The sequence below is a fragment of the Calonectris borealis genome, chromosome Z, assembly GCF_964195595.1.
Source record: "Calonectris borealis chromosome Z, bCalBor7.hap1.2, whole genome shotgun sequence".
NCBI classification, from domain to species: Eukaryota; Metazoa; Chordata; class Aves; order Procellariiformes; family Procellariidae; genus Calonectris; species Calonectris borealis.
In genome coordinates this window covers 13651804-13672030 of record NC_134352.1, presented here as the reverse complement: position 1 = coordinate 13672030, position 20227 = coordinate 13651804, and positions in this window count along the sequence as shown.

The window sequence follows — 20227 nt, the reverse complement described above, 5'->3', positions numbered from 1 at the left end:
AGTGATGCCCATTTGCCCAAAGCATTTGATTTGCATATTCTTTAGTTAGATGCTACATCTTCTTCAATTTGATATCAGAAGAATATAACCTGGCTAGTCTGCATCAGCTGCCATTCTTATTACATTTCTGCAGCTGATGCTGTAACTGAAAGCCTTCTCTGCTTGAATGCTGGGGTTACAATTTTTTTGTGTTTATCTGAAACATTGCTCAAGCATGCCTCTAACACTGCAATTGTTATACAATTGATTTTCGTCATTTTAATTTTAAAAAATAAAAATTTTAAATTATACTCCACTAGGTATTAGGAAGTTGGTAATATCTTAAAATATTTAATAATGCACTCAAAGTTCAATCAAAAATACCCCTGTGACTTTGCAGGCTGAAATAGAACAACGTTATAAAAGATCCCCAAATTAGGTTTCTGTGAAGTAGAGATTAGAACTAGTTATGCAATACTAGGCAAAAGAGTTCGTTTGATTTTATAAGCTGATTATACTGCTCTCTTGCTCTGATAAAGTGCCTTGGTTGTCCCACTTCAGACTCCACTGATAGTGCAGACAATTTTCAATTCCTAAAATACATATTAATATATGTAATGCCATTAGGAACACACTTAACTTCTCTGAGCATGCATTAATCATAATTTCTGTGAGACTTGGTAGGTGTGTGTGGATCTAAAGCTTGTGACCTTGTGAGACACATGACGTTTTTTCTGGTCCTCACTACCAGTGAGAGTTAGGGGCTGTGTAGGATTCCTCCCTACTGGTTTGCTAAAGCTTCCTCTGCTCTTTCCTACAATCCTGTGCAACATAACGTACAAGAAAAAGCCTAGGCAATAACAGCAACTTATTTAAATCCCTGAGGATTCACATATGCTCTTCCATATCTCATTGTATGCCAGGGTAGCCAACTGAGTCCCTGCAAGGTACTTCTTTCCGTGGTCCAAGGGATAGCAGCTGTCAGGCCAGCCTGCTCTGTTACCCACTACGTTTTCTGCGGCTTATACACATTGCTAAGATAGTTCATTTTTTCAGTTTACAATTTACCACACCGCTCCGCCATGTAAGAAATTGTTAAAAAGCTCATTTAAAATCACCCTTAAAACAAGCCAGTTTGAAATGAAAGACAAAGTAGCATCATAACTTCTAACATAGCATCATTACAAATGTTCTTAATAAAATAAGCAAGTGGAGTTGGGGCAGGGGGTTGTTAGAGTGGATACTGAATGTGTTTGCATCATGATCATACTTAGACTCCTTATGTTTCAGAGGAAACCTCTGGAGCAGGAAGAGCTTCCTGCTCACAGCCAGCTTTATTAGTTTCTTTGGGCATGGAAATGTTCTGTGATTGGACCACAAGACCTCCACTCTGTTAGTTTATGCAACTTTTTGACTCCTTGACGTCACGTAAGACTTCTTCCTCCCACCTGGGTGACTAAGGGTTCTGCTTTTGCAGAGTGAAGTGTCTTCATCTGTTGAGCATAATATTTAACATCATTTGCACATTGACAAAATGCTCAACAGAAATATTTGAATGGGAACATGCAAGTGGCTCATTACCGGCTCTTGACTGAGATTAGATATGACCGTAATTAACCACTGCAGGATGACATTAAGCTTTGTGTGGCTGACCTCCTCCACAATCTTTGAGAGAACATAACAATTACAAAATGTAGATAACAACAGGGTGCGGCTTCCTGTCTTACTCATTTGTGTTCTGCACCTTTAGTATTGTTTGTTTCTTCTATCAACAAAATAACCTAATTGGCTTTCACATGTGTCCTGTTTGTACAAGATAGTTTTCTCAGATATGCATATCAAGATTGGATTCATGCTTTACATGAAAATACCTGGACAACCTCTCATTAATATAGCTGTAGAACTTACGGAGCAAGAGTCATGAGACTTAGGATCATCAAGGATGCTAATTATTGGATATACCACCCCTCACCATGAGAGATCAAATACGGCAATCTTCAGATCTATAGCACACAAAACTCAATTAGATCTGAAGTTGTAAGTGGCAATCAAAGAACCGGTGACTTCGTACCACCCCCAAAGACGCTGTTAACAGACTATAGCTGGAAAACAGGCCAAGAGGGGACCTACTTCACTTTATTCAACAACTTCCTAAATGTTATTATGTTGCAGAAATTCCTGGATTTTTTAATGAATTGAAATAACTCTGTTTGTCTATTCTCTGCCAGATATGCGGGAGTCAGGTAATACAGTAGGGGTTTTTTTGGTCTTTATTTTGAATATACATTCTGAAAGATGCTCTGGAAACTGAACTTTTATCTTCAGAAGAGGTTTAGCAATAAGCATGTCTCAATATTGTTTGAAATGTCATCTCAGAGTAAAAGCACGTAATTTGGTCACAGTCATGCATCGTAGGTTGTGAGCACTGTTCCTCCAGTGGCCGTGGGTGCTGGTGTTCGACACCCAGCCATTGGAAAATCATGCCAGTCCACCAAAACCACGTCACAGACAGCACCAAAGGAGTAGATGAGAGCAAATGGAACACTCCTGGCCTTTGTGCTGAGAGCCCTGAAGGTCAGTAGGGCTCCACCTGCTCCACCAGAAACTGGAAATCTTCTCTGCACATCAAATTACAGTGACCCTTGCTCAGAGAGCCTGTCACCGGCCTCCCGCACCGTAAAGGGGATATCAAATGAAACCACTGTGTTTCTTCTAAATGACCTTCCTGCCATAGACATTTCAAGCATATGAGAGCTGCTAAAGTGCAAGTGCACTTTATATAATGACATCAGTGTGTGCCAAGCATTTGGCTCATATATGAATTCAGTGGCAGAGATGCTAGTTCTCCGCTGTTGTTTGTTCTGCTGTGTATAAGTTCCCACGGCATTTGCACAGTAATTACAAACAGAGATTCAAACAACTGATAGTGGCAATGTTACTGAAAATACCTTTGACCAGACAAGTATCTTGACTTGTGTGTATTCAAAAAAGGCAGTACAATTAAAAAGTGTCTGCTTATTGTAATGGAATTTGAGCAGCTAGGAAAGATGTGAGTCCTGGAAGTGCTCTGGGGCTTGCTAGCAAAAAAAAACCCAAAAGAATGGTTTTTTATTCTTCCTTAGGTGAAAAGCATACTGCAACCAACAGGTCAAAACATACCATTCCCTGCTTCTTTAGCTGCATTGCAGCACAGGAGAGAGTGCACTCAAATTCCCCAAGCCTTGAAACAAACCCTTGAGTGTCAGGTACTAATTGCCATAAAGAGCTGTCACTTACTCGTATCTCTTGGCAGCAGAGCTGCTTTGAACTCATTAGAGCCTCATGAGAGGCATGTTATTTGCAAAGACAGTTAACTCCTACTACAGATTCTGATCTCAAATATTTATTTTAATAAGAGATGAGCTTTTTTCTTGCCACTTTTGCTACATTTCCTGATAGAACACAGTAAACATATGAAAAGGTGTCTTTCAAAGTATTAGGCTAGCATGAGGATTGCAGATTTAGTCTTGCAGTGTGTTAAGTTTGTTGTAAATTGCATTATGAGAACAGGATAAAAAAAACACGGCAATTCTCCTGTCTTGCTTCAGTAGCCATGATATCTGATGGATTACTTACATCTGTCTGTGAACAGGAAAATAACTTTCAAGGTCTCTGATTTTTCTTTTTTAAAAAGCAGAATTTCTGATCTTACATGCTGACTGATTTTGAATAACAAATGGAAATGACAGCCTTTTAATCCTTGCTTCCAAAATCAGTTTACTGCCATTAATAAATCCTGAAAAAAATGAACCAGTACTGAGGAAAAAAATGTGTTGCCTTTTCCTCATCAAATTCAATGCTTCTTTTAGTATTTTTAGGTGTTACTACAACAATAAAAATGTCATTACTTCTCTGGAATTAGTTTATTCATCAGCATCTGAACTTTAATTTCTCATGCTCTAATATCTCTTATTTCTGCCCAGGATACCAGCTACTTTGCCCAGCATTTTGGAAAGAAAACAATTATTAACCTCATCGGTGAGGGTGTACATACAGGGCTTACACTTTGATTGAAAATTTCAGAGACATATTGGACAACTTCCTGTGAAGTTAAGTGTTGCAGAAATGATAAATTCTTGTCAAAAAGTGGCAAAGATGACTGCTCTTAGATCCATATTTCTAAGCCACCAATTTTATTGCTCCCTGGCTGCGCTGCTATTTTTAGATATTAATCCACACTACTTACTCAGGCAAAACTCCTCTAGAAGTACCACCGTTATGCCAAAGCAGAAAGAATGAAGACAGACCCTGTTTTTGAGTCATGTTTCTCTTTGCTTGTGAAGAGGAAACAGAATACTACATGCTCTTTGTTGTTTCTACCTATCTGAATATTTTCTTATATTTCCTAAATACTGGATGTCGTACCTCACTGCTATAACCAGTCCTTAGAAATTCAGAACTTTGCCTGAAACTGCAGATTATTTTCAGCATCAATTAAAATCACAACTGCTTTTTGCAATGAGGCCATGACACATGAGGTCACATCAGGCTACTTCCTTTGCATCAAGCCACACAGCAGAGTAGCTTTAAAATGCCTGATAGGATTTTAATCCCAAGTGGAAAATTAATGTTACCAGAAAAATGGATAAGAAAGTAAGGGTAAGATTCTTCAGTGACAAGACAAAAAAAAAAAATGAAAGCAGACCACGGAATAGTTTGTGTTCCTTAGATCTTTTAAATGTTGATATGAGTAAATGTGGTGGACAAAAAGTACCTTAGATTGTTAACTGGGCAAGAGATAACCATAGGGATGAGGAGGTGAATGTCCAAAACTAAGCTTCTGAATTCTCAAGCACAGGTCTGCTATTTGCTATTTGCTACAACCTATATGGGCTTGCTGTAAAATGTAGTAACACCTGGACTTGGTGACATACACCAAATCCTCCAATTAATAAAAAGACACATGCCATAACATGAGGCAAATCCCTCAATTAAGAGGCAGATCACCTGTGTTTCTACAAATATAATATTTAAATGGAGAAAAACAGGTTTGTAAAATTGGAAAAGTCTCTGGAAATGGGAGAAGTTCCTTGGAAATGCACCTAAAAGAGCCCATGGATGCTTGGGGACTTGGCCACTGACACCCAAGATCAGTAACTGCAAGCACCAGAAAAGCACAAAATCAACACTTTCTCCCCAACTATCCAGGACCAACTACAATCTCCCCAATGAAGAAGGAAGTCAAGACTGAGTGAATGTGCCTTTGGGAATGAGTGTGAGAGTATGTGTGTGAAATTATCAAGAAGGGTAACAGTGCCAACACCACCAGTTCTTAAAACCCCGGTATCCAAACACGCTATGTTTTCTCTGTCATGCTCATGACAGTAAGACATGAAAATAAAGTAGAAATAAAACATCTAATAAAAATGCATTACTAGGTTATGTAGACAGAAGCTTCTGTAAGACATAAACCTACCATAAACTGCTGCAAATTTAGCCAGTCAAACAACACTAAAACAAATACTTGATGAATCACAACACATTTTTTCAGTATCACTCAGAAAGACTCTCTAATATTTGAACATACCAAACAAGATAATCAAGCCTGAAAGATAAGGACAGAGAAAATAAACATTGAAGTCAAGACAGAACGCCACAGATGTGAAGCGTGAGTCTGTTACCAAGCTTCATATGCAACACTTCAGAGCACGATCAAATGAAAGACGTGCAGAAAGCTACCAAATCTTTTCTCCAGTGAAAATAATCATACACATTATGAGGCAGTGTTGAATCGTACCCACATTGTTGCTCTAAGATAAAGCTGTCATTGACGGCTGCAGTAAATAACATCCTGCACTGCCTCAAGGCTAGGTTCTCCTCTCCTGGAAATCTAAAGGAAACTTTTGCCGTTGATCCCAGTGGAAATAAAACCAAATGCAGAGAAAGGAAAAAAACACAGCAGAATAAGAAGAACATCTTCAACACAGATTTATTCCTGCAGACCTCACTGATACTCAAGGTTTGCCTGTGCAACATGCCAGTGTTTGGCTTAACTGTAAGAGATGAATGAGCACCTGTAATCATTTTAAGTATCATGCAATCCTATTTGTATTTCTAAACTGACGTCATATACTGATCAGAATTCTTCACATGTAGCTCAGAGGGCTTGCTAAATGCATTTGACATGACTGCTAGCCAGCTGTGTCGATGTTTGAAGAAACCTAGTCACCTTCAACAGTCCTAAAATTTATGCAGCCAGCAGCCACTTCATCATGTGGTTATGTACTTGGCTTGCACCTACCCATACCGAAAGACACACTCTCACATGTGGCTCCTTCCAGCTGATGATAAAGTACTGAGCTGTATCCGGATTTTAAGTACTTTCCCATATGGAAAGGATATGAGACTTGGCAACTCCTGTGATCCTAAGAAACCATCATTTTTCTTCGCTGCCCTGTCCAATTGTCTGTAGGACTGGCTCCTGAGCCACAGACAGCTCTGGGAGTCCAAGTGCAGTATTTGTGCTGGAGTACAGCCAGTGATGGCAGCAAGGTGACAGGAGGACAGGGTTGCTGGATAATCGAGTGTATAACTAAGAGAGCAAGCAAACCGGCAGGGAATGCCAATGGTGCCAATTCTTCACTGCCTGCAGTCTAGCTGAATATCCAGCTAAGAAGAATGAAGAACTACTTCCATTTTCTGCTTGCAAATTACTCCCAAGGCTTCTGCTTGGAGGTAGGTGGTATCTGTCTTGAGGCTTTGGGAAGACTTGGATATGCACTTTCAGTCTGGCTAAGTGGGGTGGCATATATTTCTTTGGCCTTGGAGCTGTAGGAAAATAGCTGTAGTAATTTTTTTTTAGCTCAAGAGGAGGAACAAAGAAGTTTATGCACCTAAAAGTTCATAAGAATGCTCTGCATAAAATCCAGCTGAGGTGCCTTCTGTCATACATGGATGGAAAAGCATGCTGCTCTAACAACACATGAATTTTGGGTACCACAATATTTTTGTTGGAAGGAAAAATCAGATTTTTCAACACCTGTAAATGCCTTAATAATAGCAAAAGAATTGCAATGTGGAGATAAAATGAGCTGGCAGTGAGACAACGAAGCCACCTAAACAGCTGGGTAGACTACCTCAACATTTATAGCTCCATAAACTTGTGATCACCCTTCAGCTGGTACCATTTCAGGCACAGAACGCACCAGTGTCACTAAGACTCTTTTCAAGTATTTCAACCAAAGACTACATGTTCAAAACACTATCAGAGCACCAAAAAGACATTATCTACCTTGTGGGAATTGCCTCCTACCCCTTTTGAACAGGAAGTTCTGGTTAGTTTGTTTTCCTCTAGAATTAGGAGCTCTTAAATTAGTGACAGAGACAGACAACCTGACCTGGCCATGCAGTATGGGTAATAGCAAAGCTATCCCCAATTAGTTGTTGGATGTTTAATACAGAATGCTATGTCACGCACCTAGAAAGGAGGAGTGATCAGCAATATAAGTATGTGTGGACGTGTTTTCCACCTGGAAATCAAAGCGACAGTGTGTTTTATCCAAAGCTTATGCCTGTCCTGGTTCTAAGGTTCCATGCTTTGTTTTTTACTCTTGTGCACCTACATTTAAATGTAAGCAGCCAGGACAGAATTTGGCTTTTCCAGCTCCTCGTCCTTTCCTTTCAGCCACAAAACTATCTTTATATGGTTAATTCCCTGCTCAGATTTCTGCTAGCTAGAGTATGAGAGTGATTGTTGGGATGCCTGTGAGGCCCCTCACCTTGTTCAAACAGCCAGGTAAAAAAAACGGATCAGATAGGGACATCAGTGTAATGATGAATGTGAATGGGACACCCAAAACTGACTCGGGGGTGTTTGTCCAACATTGATAATGCTAAAGATGAAGATGACTATCAGATGGATTAAACAGTAATCCGGCAATTAAGACAGACTTTGGGAAAAAAAGCAGCAGTCAGCCTGAAGAGTGGTATAAAAGCAGCAGAAACATTGCAGCAGTGGGGAAGACAGCGGAGTGCAGCAGAGTCAAGGCAGCCCCGGGACACCCCGAGAGCTGCTGGTGCTTGGCAGACAGAGCAGCCTTGCTGCAGGGCACTGCTGGGCACCTGCATCCCATCACTGTGAAGGACACAGAGGAGGGAACCCCCATTGGCATGTGCCTATATGGGACCTTCCAAGGGGCTTCCTCAATGGCACGTAGGTCTGGGTTGCAGGGGTGGCACAGCTGCAGGTACAGCTGGAGTACCCTGTCACACAGCGCAGTACTCAGGAGAGGGGACATGAGCTTGTGACCTACATGCCCAATCATCCATTTAACGGGAGGGGCAGCATACATGGATGCCATTATAAATTTTTGGGATTATAGACGGGCGTATAAAAATTTGCAAGTGGCTATTAGTGTTTTGCAAGCATTTAGTATCGGTTTATCTATTATGTTGCTGACACTGATCCTGAACGCGTAATTCATTGATGGCCAATTAATTTCATGTCACTAAATATGATGGAACACTTAGATCCTGATTTGACAATGGGGATTTGAACATTTCTACAGTTCTAGAGCAGCAGATAATTACAAAACAAGTCCAGCAACCTATGCTTAAAAGAGTATTGTGAAATACCTGAAACATGAAAATTATTCTTGTAGTGAGGAGGAGACCCATCTGTGTTAGCAGGTTTTCACGACTTTTATGTAGACATCTGCCTTCTGCTATGTTCCCGAGCCTTCCAAACCCCCTGGAGTTCCTCATTGTAATCCTTCTTTGTAACGATGAACAAGGAACCTAAGCCACATTTTCATGGCTGATCAGGCTGGTGAAAAATCTGTCAAGAGCAGTTCTGATATAGCTGATCCCGCCTCTAACCTGCAGCCTTATCTGCTATGTTTCAAGTGAAGCTGCACCCTAGGGTTCATTATTTTATGCGTGCAGTCATCTTGTGTGAAGTACATACCACACTACCAAAGGTTATCACACCAGCTTTGCACATTGCTTTAACGTGTGGTGGTACTAAGAACATATAGGTGTAGCCAAGGTAACAAGTGAAAAGCAAATAACTTCTTATTGGAAAAACACTTAAAAGCAGGCGCATTAACAGTCAGTGATTCAACCAAACCGACCACGGAAAATTGTATTTACAGAGAATTCAGCAGGAAGACTTATGATGTCTGCTTCTGGTGGCAGTTGCAACCTTCCTCTGAGGAAATTTTAGCACTGGGTCTCAAATTGGATAACACTAGGAGAACCTACTGGATGCTTTCGAGTTTGGGTCTGACCTTGAATGACTCCTGAGGAAACTTTCTTGTCCCCAGTGACCTTTAGTTTACATGAAGTCCTATGGAAACCTGTCCCGGTTTCAGCTGGGATAGGGTTCAATTTCTTCCTAGTGCTGTGTTTTGGATTTAGGATGAGGAGAATGTTGATAACACACTGATGTTTTCAGTTGTTGCTAAGTGCCCTCCTAGTCCAAGGACAGCTCCCGTGCCTACTGACTGAGCTGGGTACACAAGATGGGAGGGAACGTAATCAGGACAGCCAGCCCAGCTGGCCAATGGGGTATTCCATACCATGTGACGTCATGCTCAGTATATGAAGGGTAGGCATGATCCAGGACGTACCGATCGCTACTTGGTTATCGGTCAGCGCGGGCGGTGAGCAATTGCATTGTGCATCACTCATTTTGTATATTCTATCATTATTTATTATCATTATTTTCCCTTTTCTGTTCTATTAAACTGTCTTTATCTCAACCCACGAGTTTTTCTCACTCTTACCCTTCCGATTCTCTTCCCGTCCCACTGGGGGGGTGGGGGGAGTGAGTGAGCGGCTGCGTGGTATTTGGCTGCCTGCCAGGTTAAACCACGACAGTCCCTTTTGGCGCCCAATGTGGGGCTCGAAGGGTTGAGATAATGATAGATCTGACCAAAGTGTGTTAAGGAAAAATTGTTATAAGCATTCATTATATTGATTGGTCACAATGTTGATGTATTGGCTGTCAAAGTTGTGGGGCTGGCTCTCAATGTTGGGTCATGTAATACCTTGCTTGCAGTATGTGTTCCCTTTTGTGCTGTTTATCATCAGTCGGAACTGGGCCAAGAGTATCATTTTGCTGCTGTTTTATGAGGTGATAAGATCATTGGTCATAAGTCTAACCTGGTATCTGTACTCGGTACTGCTGTCATTTCTGTACATCGGGAACCACCTCTTAGAAATTATTAGTAATTGCACTTTTTTCTCCTCGGAGAATGAATTTAAGGGGGAGACAGGATGGGACACTTTCTCCCACTTGTTCATCTTCCCTTCCATGTTGTCAGAAACTCCTTTTTCTTCTATCTTCTTCACGAAGATGTCCACACTATTCCCTGAGAATTTTGAATATCTTTGGGATGTTCAAACAAGCATGTTCATATTGCTACTATGTCTCCTGAATGTGGTTCAGGCCTTGTTTAGGGTTAAACAACTGTTCAGGAATACTGTCCAGAGGTCAACCCTCAGGAACAAGAAAAGAGGGAGGGTTGCCTCATCGGGGCGGGCGGAGCGGCAAGTCTCAGAGGCGGTGGGCAGCAGTAGATCAACCCCAGCAACAGACACGGTAGCTACTCAAAACCCCACAACAGGTACTGCAGCTACTTCAACCCCCACGACAACCCCTGTGGCTACTCAAACCCCGGCAACAGTCACCGTAGCTTCTCCAACCCCTGCAACAGGCACTGCAGCCACTCAAACTCCAGCAACAGTCACTACAGTTACTCCAACCCCCACGACAAGCACTGCAGCTACCCAAACCCCAGCAACAGGCACTACAGCTGAACCAGAGGACCAACCCTTGCTGCTATCCGTTGCCCCTGTACAGAAGAGGAAATCTTGGAAGCAGAGGTCAGGTCGTTTAGAAAGGGATGATCAAAGAGCAGGGCCATCACGAGGAGGAAGAGGAAGAACTCATAAACGAGACGGAAACCACCCGATCCCTATCCCTGAGTGAGCTGCGAGATATGTGGAAAGATTTCGGCCATCGTCCAGGGGAGCACATTGTCACCTGGCTGCTCCGATGCTGGGATAATGGGGCCAGTAGCCTGGAATTAGAGGGGAAGGAAGCCAAACAGCTGGGATCCCTTGCTAGGGAAGGAGGCATTGACAAAGCAATCGGAAAAGGGACACAGGTCCTCAGCCTCTGGAGGCGACTGCTGTCAGGCGTGAAGGAAAGGTATCCCTTCAAGGAAGATGTTATATATCGCCCAGGCAAGTGGACCACTATGGAGAGAGGTATCCAGTACCTGAGAGAACTAGGCGTGCTGGAGGTGGTTTATAGTGACCTGGACAACAACCAAATGCCCAAAGATCCAGATGACGTCCAGTGCACCCGACCCATGTGGCGGAAGTTGGTACGGAGTGCACCAGCCTCGTATGCCAGTTCATTGGCAGTACTGTCCTGGGCAGAGGAAGAAGCACCAATGGAGGATGTCTTAGTTAGCAGACTTCGGGATTTCGAAGAAACTATATCCTCCTCCCTTGTCTCGGCTGTGGAGAAACTGTCCCGGGAGGTCCAGCAACCTGAAGAGGATATGTCCTATTCTCCACCTGTACAGACCAGTATCTCAGCCATTAGGAGTCAGCGTTTTTCTCCTCAAGAGAGAGGATATCGAAAATACACACCACGGGGCACCCTGTGGTTTTACCTGCGTGACCACGGAGAGGACATGAGGCAGTGGGATGGAAAACCTACCTTGACCCTAGAGTGTACGTGAGTTGCAAGGAAAAACAATCACACAAGGGGGTTCTCCCAGGAAAAATGCTGCTCCAGTTTTCAGGAAAAACCTGTCTCATGACGGTCCAGTTTCCAGTGAACAGTTCCCCAGACAGAGTAGAAGGGCTGATCTTACTTTGGATTGTAATGAAGGAATTCTTGACTCACGTTTGCAAGAAGTGAGAGATGGATACTATGACCAGAACTAGAGGGGCCCTGCCTCCAGCCAGGTGGAGGAAAGGGACAACCGGGTTTACTGGACTGTGTGGATTCGATGGCCTGGCACATCAGACCCACAGGAGTATAAGGCTCTCATAGACACTGGTGCACAGTGCACCCTGATGCCATCAGGCTATAAAGGGGCAGAACCCATTTGTATTTCTGGAGTGACAGGGGGATCCCAAGAGTTAACTGTATTGGAGGCCGAAGTGAGCCTGACCGGGAATGAGTGGCAGAAGCACCCTATTGTGACTGGCCCAGAGGCTCCGTGCATCCTTGGCATAGACTACCTCAGGAGAGGGTATTTCAAGGACCCAAAAGGGTACCGGTGGGCTTTTGGTATAGCTGCCCTGGAGACGGAGGAAATCAAACAGCTGTCCACCTTGCCCGGTCTCTCGGAGGACTCTACTGTTGTGGGGTTGCTGAGGGTTGAAGAACAGGTACCAATCGCTACCACAACAGTGCACCGGCAACAATATCGCACCAACCGAGATTCCCTGATCCCCATCCATGAGCTGATTCGTCGACTGGAGAGCCAAGGAGTGATCAGCAAGACTCGCTCACCCTTTAACAGTCCCATATGGCCAGTGCGAAAGTCCAATGGAGAGTGGAGACTAACAGTAGACTACCATGGCCTGAACGAAGTCACGCCGCCACTGAGTGCTGCCGTGCCGGACATGCTAGAACTTCAATACGAACTGGAGTCGAAGGCAGCCAAGTGGTACGCCACCATTGACATTGCTAATGCGTTCTTCTCCATCCCTTTGGCAGCAGAGTGCAGGCCACAGTTTGCTTTCACTTGGAGGGGCGTCCAGTACACCTGGAACCGCCTGCCCCAGGGGTGGAAACACAGACCTACCATTTGCCATGGACTGATCCACACCGCACTGGAACAGGGTGAGGCTCCAGAACACCTGCAATACATTGATGACATCATCGTGTAGGGCAACACAGCAGAAGAAGTTTTTGAGAAAGGGGAGACAATAATTCAAATCCTTCTGAAGGCTGGTTTTGCCATAAAACAAAGTAAGGTCAAGGGACCTGCACAGGAGATCCAGTTTTTAGGAATAAAATGGCAAGACGGACGTCGTCAGATCCCAATAGATGTGATCAACAAAATAACAGCCATGTCCCCACCAACTAGCAAAAGGGAAACACAAGCTTGCTTAGGCGTTGTGGGCTCTTGGAGAATGCATATTCCAGAGTACAGCCTGATTGTAAGCCCTCTCTATCAAGTGACCAGGAAGAAGAACGACTTCAAATGGGGCCCTGAGCAACGACAAGCCTTTGAACAAATTAAACAGGAGATAGTTCATGCAGTAGCCCTTGGGCCAGTCCGGGCAGGACAAGATGTAAAGAATGTGCTCTACACCGCAGCCGGGGAGAATGGCCCTACCTGGAGCCTCTGCCAGAAAGCACCAGGGGAGACTCGAGGTCGACCCCTGGGGTTCTGGAGTCGGGGATACAGAGGATCCGAGGCCCGCTACACTCCAACTGAGAAGGAGATATTGGCAGCATATGAAGGGGTTTGAGCTGCTTTGGAAGTGGTTGGTACTGAAGCACAGCTCCTCCTGGCACCCCGACTGCTGGTGCTGGGCTGGATGTTCAAAGGGAGCGTCCCCTCTACACATCATGCAACCGATGCTACGTGGAGTAAGTGGGTCGCACTGATCACACAACGGGCCCGAATAGGAAACCCCAGTCGCCCAGGAATCTTGGAGGTGATCACGAACTGGCCAGAAGGCAAAGATTTCGGAATATCCCCAGAGGAGGAGGTGACACGTGCTGAAGAGGCCCCACTGTATAATAAATTACCAGAAAACGAGAAGCAATATGCCCTGTTCACTGATGGGTCCTGTCGCCTTGTGGGAAAGCATCGGAGGTGGAAAGCTGCAGTATGGAGTCCTATACGCCAAGTTGCAGAAACTGCTGAAGGAGAAGGTGAATCGAGCCAGTTTGCAGAGGTGAAAGCCATCCAGCTGGCCTTGGATATTGCTGAACGAGAAAAATGGCCAGTACTTTATCTCTATACTGACTCATGGATGGTGGCAAATGCCCTGTGGGGTGGTTGCAGCAGTGGAAGCAGAACAACTGGCAGCGCAGAGGTAAACCCATCTGGGCTGCCGCACTGTGGCAAGATATTGCTGCCCGGGTAGAGAACCTAGTTGTAAAAGTACATCACGTAGATGCTCACGTACCCAAGAGTCGGGCCACTGAAGAACATCAAAACAACCAGCAGGTGGACCAGGCTGCTAAGATTGAAGTGGCTCAGGTGGATCTGCACTGGCAACATAAGGGTGAGTTATTTATAGCTCAGTGGGCCCATAATGCCTCAGGCCATCAAGGAAGAGATGCAACATATAGATGGGCTCGTGATCGAGGGGTGGACTTAACCATGGACGCTATTGCACAAGTTATCCATGAATGTGAAACATGCGCTGCAATCAAACAAGCCAAGCGAGTAAAGCCTCTTTGGTATGGAGGACGATGTAAATATGGGGAGGCCTGGCAGATTGATTATATCACACTCCCACAAACCCGGCACGGCAAGCGCTATGTGCTCACCATGGTGGAAGCAACCACCGGCTGGCTAGAAACATACCCTGTGCCTCATGCCACTGCCCGGAACACCATCCTGGGTCTTGAAAAGCAAGTCCTATGGCGACATGGCACCCCAGAAAGAATTGAGTCAGACAACGGGACTCACTTCCGAAACACCCTCATAGACACCTGGGCCAAAGAGCATGGCATTGAGTGGGTCTATCACATCCCCTACCATGCACCAGCCTCCGGAAAAATTGAACGATACAACGGGCTGTTAAAGACAACACTGAGGGCAATGGGTGGTGGGACATTCAAGCATTGGGACACACATTTAGCAAAGGCCACCTGGTTAGTCAACACTAGGGGGTCTGTTAATCGAGCTGGCCCTGCCCAATCCAAACCCTTACGTACTGTAGATGGAGATAAAGTCCCTGTCGTGCACATAAGGAATATGCTGGGGAAGACAGTCTGGGTTACTCCTGCCTCTGTCAAGGGAAAACCCATCCGTGGGATTGCTTTTGCTCAAGGACCCGGGTGCACTTGGTGGGTGATGCGAAAGGATGGGGAGGTCCGGTGTGTACCTCAAGGGGATTTGATTTTGGGTGAAAATAGCCAATGAACTGAATTTTATGATGTCAATTGTTATATGATATTGTATATCATTATTTCTATGGTTGCTATCAATGGTATAGCAGTGAGAATCACCCAGATTAACGAAGAATGATCTAACTCTGATGAAACCGAGCAAAGTGCAACGATGATAGAACTGAACAAGTGCAGCAGTACCGAAATGAGAACTGACTTCAGGATGCAACAGCCCAACACCACACACCATCTTTCTAGCCCTGAAAGACTGTTATGACAGATGGAGCCCAAAGTTGTGGACTAAATGAACTCAATGGACATTTGTATATATTTATGAATATATATGTATTATATGTATATATGTATGTATATGTATTATATATGTATATATATAAAAAAGATAGTGGTGATTAATTGAAATGTATCGAAAAATGTGAGACCTAAGCACGACGTAAATGGTATGGAATAAGGGGTGGATACTGTCCTGGTTTCGGCTGGGATAGGGTTAAATTTCTTCCTAGTGCTGTGTTTTGGATTCAGTATGAGGAGAATGTTGATAACACACTGATGTTTTCAGTTGTTGCTAAGTGCCCTCCTAGTCCAAGGACAGCTCCCGTGCCTACTGACTGAGCTAGGTACACAAGATGGGAGGGAACATAATCAGGACAGCCAGTCCAGCTGGCCAATGGGGTATTCCATACCATGTGACGTCATGCTCAGTATATGAAGGGTAAGCGTGATCCAGGACGTACCGATCGCTACTTGGTTATCGGTCAGCGCGGGTGGTGAGCAATTGCATTGTGCATCACTCATTTTGTATATTCTATCATTATTTATTATCATTATTTTCCCTTTTCTGTTCTATTAAACTGTCTTTATCTCAACCCACGAGTTTTTCTCACTCCTACCCTTCCGATTCTCTCCCCGTCCCACTGGGGGGGCGGGGGGAGTGAGTGAGCGGCTGCGTGGTATTTGGCTGCCTGCCAGGTTAAACCACGACAAAACCGCTTCCGCTTATGGAGCAATGTCCTTTGGTGACACTAAGTAGACCTCGTAAGGCTGGACCAAAACAGCGGTGGTATCAGAATAACCCTGCTGCTTTCCTTCAACACAGACCTTGACTTCAGAAAGTCCCTACCTTTTTCCCTGGAAAAGCTTGCACCAACCCTATGAGCATTGACCTCAGATACTACATGAGAAAACTTTTTACCCATCTTGGGCTTGTTACCCACCTCCTGACCAGCTTCTGCTGACTCTGCAGCATCTGATCCATTCCAAAGCTAAAATAGAAACTGAATGTTGCAATGTTACTTAATAGTGTACAGTAATGTAAATTAATGAACATGATGGTAATTTTATAAGAAGTTACATACTTCCTTCGGAAACAATAAGCACTCCCTACATCTAGCATGGTATAGTAACACTCCTGACAGCAGTAAGACAGATGCCTTTAAAATCTGTGATCTTTTTCCAAGAGGAAGTGACATTGGAAATAATGAAGTCGAAAATCAATGTTTTTAAAAAGTGTGTATTTTAATATTCTCTTAAAAGTGGAAGAAGAAAGACCTTCAAGTACAGAAATACCATGTCTCAAAAATTTTTATGCCAGGGCTCATGAAAATGCTGTGTATCCATGAAAACAGCTGGGCAAGGTACTGCAAAATATGTGATGTTTTAGATTCAAAGCTTGAACAAACTCAAGTCTTCATTTTCAGTTTTAGTATGAAAATCTTTGGACTTAAAAAAAAAAAAAAAGCAAAAGGATTATAAGATTGTTTTTGCTGTTTTTCCTGATGTCCCTTCTCCAATGAATAAAAGTACTAGTATGTGAGCAAACAGTAGGGTACAAAGTGTCCATGAAACATCATACTTCCTGACTAATTCTGTTCAGCCATACCTGACTGCGTGGAGAATGCAATTCCTTAGCACAGTCTGCTCGGTGATGGCAGGTACCTGGTCTGTTTTGCCATCCAAAGTTCCAGAGTGCCTTTCGTGGCAGCTGGAAGGTCCATGAGAGGACTTTACACTCTTCTTCCCGTTAGTAGATAAAGGCTAATGCACTCATACAAATGATTTTAAAACATTTCCCAAACCTACCTGTCCTAATAGAGTAGTACTGGGCCATTTTCATAAGTCTTGGAGGAAAGGACAAGCTTTCCTCTGCTTGAAACTCCTTTAATATGTCTTGATTGTCAGCAGCAAGCATGGCCATGGCAAACTGCAGGGGCTATGTACAGCTTTTAAAAACAGCGTGTGGCCACAGATTTTCATCAATACATCTTAGAGTCTTCCCCAGTAAGAGAAGTAAAACTCAACAGAAGAAACAAAACTGAGGAAGAAGTGGTTTATGTAATGGTCCTTAACAAGAAGTGCTGCTAGTTTCTCCTGCCTTTTTCATTTGTAACATGTGTTGCAGAAAGCTTTCCATTGAAGTTCTTTTTCCAGCATCTCTCAGACTTGAAAATTTCCCCATATATACATCTCCTATTTTAAAATATGGTCTTGGGTTATGACCAATTTTGTTTTATTGTTATAAAGCTTAATATGACATAATGGTATATGCTTGCTTCTGTACAACATTATGCCCAAAGTTAGGTTTGCCTACCTAACCATCCAAACAAAAAAGAAATTGGTTTTCAGACAGATGAGCCTGATCTGTCGTACAGCTAGGTTATATCATTACACAAACATTAATACAAGCAGAAAAAAGGAAAGTGGGAACACTTAACCTGGAGTTGGAAAGGGAGACCAGACCAGACCAGCTGTTTTCAACAGCTGTGTGAATTTAGATTTGACTTAAGTCAGTTGTATAACTGCACCTGAACAATGCCTTTGAGACTTAGAAAGACATCAGACAAATACATCTAGCATAGTAACTTGGATCATGGAAACTAGCCTTAGTTTCCTACCACTTTGCTAAGTCAAAACTACTCTGGTGCTTATTACAGCAGATCCTGTCTGGCTGTGTTTGGAAAACAACCCTGGAATCCACAAAAAATTCAGAGCTCACGTGACCCCTGCTACATCAGAAATAAAACAGTATCACCTTTGGAATTTTTTATTATAAGTATTTCTAATCAATGCTAGGCATCTTTAAAGACACTGAATTTGGTTTTCCATCTTTTAAATTTGTGGCAGCTTAAGAGGAACTGACAGTGTGATTTCAGCAATCAAGCAAGAGTTAATTATCTTTACTGCCTAAATCCACAGTCTGTCTAATCAACTTATACAAAGCTGAACTGCTGTTTTGTAAAACTTAGGGGCACCGTCCAGACAGAGAAAGCCCAGTGTCCCCCGAGCTCCAAAGCAGCTATTGTCTGAAAGCTCTTTAGCCGTGTATATTCTTCCTCCCACCATCCATTTACATAGATCTTTTGTTGTAATTTTACCACTATCACATGGGCTTGAAGAGATATAATACTTTTCTTTTAAGAGATCAAATCACCCTTTCCATGTGTAAAAAGATCATGAAAAAAAAGAAAAGTCATGGGAGTCTTCTTCGGATAAAATACCTCAGCGTTCCAAAATTCTGGATCCTTAACTTCCGCCTGAAAATTGTTAACTTCCACTGAGTGGCTCCAGTATTGCAGGCTGCTTTCTGCCACAGTAATTAATGGGTCCCTACACTGCCATGTCTGTGCACTTAGTAATGTACATTTAATTAATTTAAATGTTTATCATGTAAGGTATTAACATGATAATGACAACAGCCTGGGATAGCACCATTCAGAAAACAACTGGTGGGATGCAACTAGAATCAATACTAGAATTTGTGTGAAATTAATTTATATTCACAGGACAAGCTCATATTTCCATGGGCCCTAGCACTAACTATAGCCAGCGTTTCTACAAACAAGTTGAAACTCGTAACAAGAGACTCCATAAACATGACAGTGACAGTGCAAGCATACTTCACTGGTTTTAAGACAGATGTGAAACTACGGCCTTAAACCATCAACCAGAGATGCTGCGGAAAGTCCCACCTTTCCCCTGCTGTAGGAATGAATAGCTGGGGATAGGGGAGTACAAGCTTTGTTTTTTCTCGTTAATTTGGCTTTATGTTGCTTACATGTGCATAAAGCGCAATCTCAGCATTGATTTCTGCACCACCACCAAGCGTTCCTACTTCTTGCAACCTCAACCAACCTTTGCCACTTCCTCTCTTTCACCTTGTGCATTAATTTTGTGGCAACCTGATCTGGAAAACATTAATTTTATTACTGTGAAATTAGCTTTCTTCAAGATCTGTTTTTTCCGGTGGTGCAAACTTGCATTGGTCTGAGTGCATGCAGGGTAGCTAGGTAATACCTTGTGTTTCTGTGGCCTGTCTCCACAAGGTTAAGCAGCTGAATTCCACTATGTTTTGTTTCATCCCTTTCCCTTTTTGCCTACGTACTCCCTTATTTTAAGGCATGTCACGATGATGATGATTCAGGATGCCATACTAAAAACATAAATAAATAAAATTGAAATGTGTTTTTGCTTAAGCTCAGAGCCTGAGCTCATTTTCATCTTCTGTGTTCCACACACTAATTAATTTCTTTGCAGATGTGCAGCATTAGGCTTCATAGCCAGACGTATTCCCTATCAGGGGAAAAAAATCTGCTTACACTGCAGCCTGTCACCACTTCCCTGACGTATCCACAAAAGGCACCTGCAGAAATATTGTTAGTCTCTTCAAATCATATGCAATGCGATTGTTACTCTCTCCTCTGCCTGAAGAACGTACTGAAGGAAAAAAACACGAAGACAACAATCAATACTGCTACAACAGGCAGAAATTTCACTCTGCCAATAATACCACTGTGGCAATTACAGACACTCATCTATTACTTCAATAAAAAGAAAGGATTTGTAATTCATGCTAATATTTCTTTGCATAACACAGTGATTTGCTTTTAAACGTAGAATTCTCAAAGCAGTTTCTAATAGGAAAATTGATGCAGCAATACCAAGTGTCTTACGCGAGGCTACACGACAATTCAGTGACAAAATAAAGATAAACCCTACTTCCCCATCCCTGAAGCCCACTTCTCCTACACTATTACTTATCTAATATCAACGCACTTTTCTTACCATAAGCTTAGTGTCTACAACTACATGGGAAGCAGTTTACATTAATTTATCTCCACTGTTCAAATGTAAACTAAATGCACAAAAGCTGTT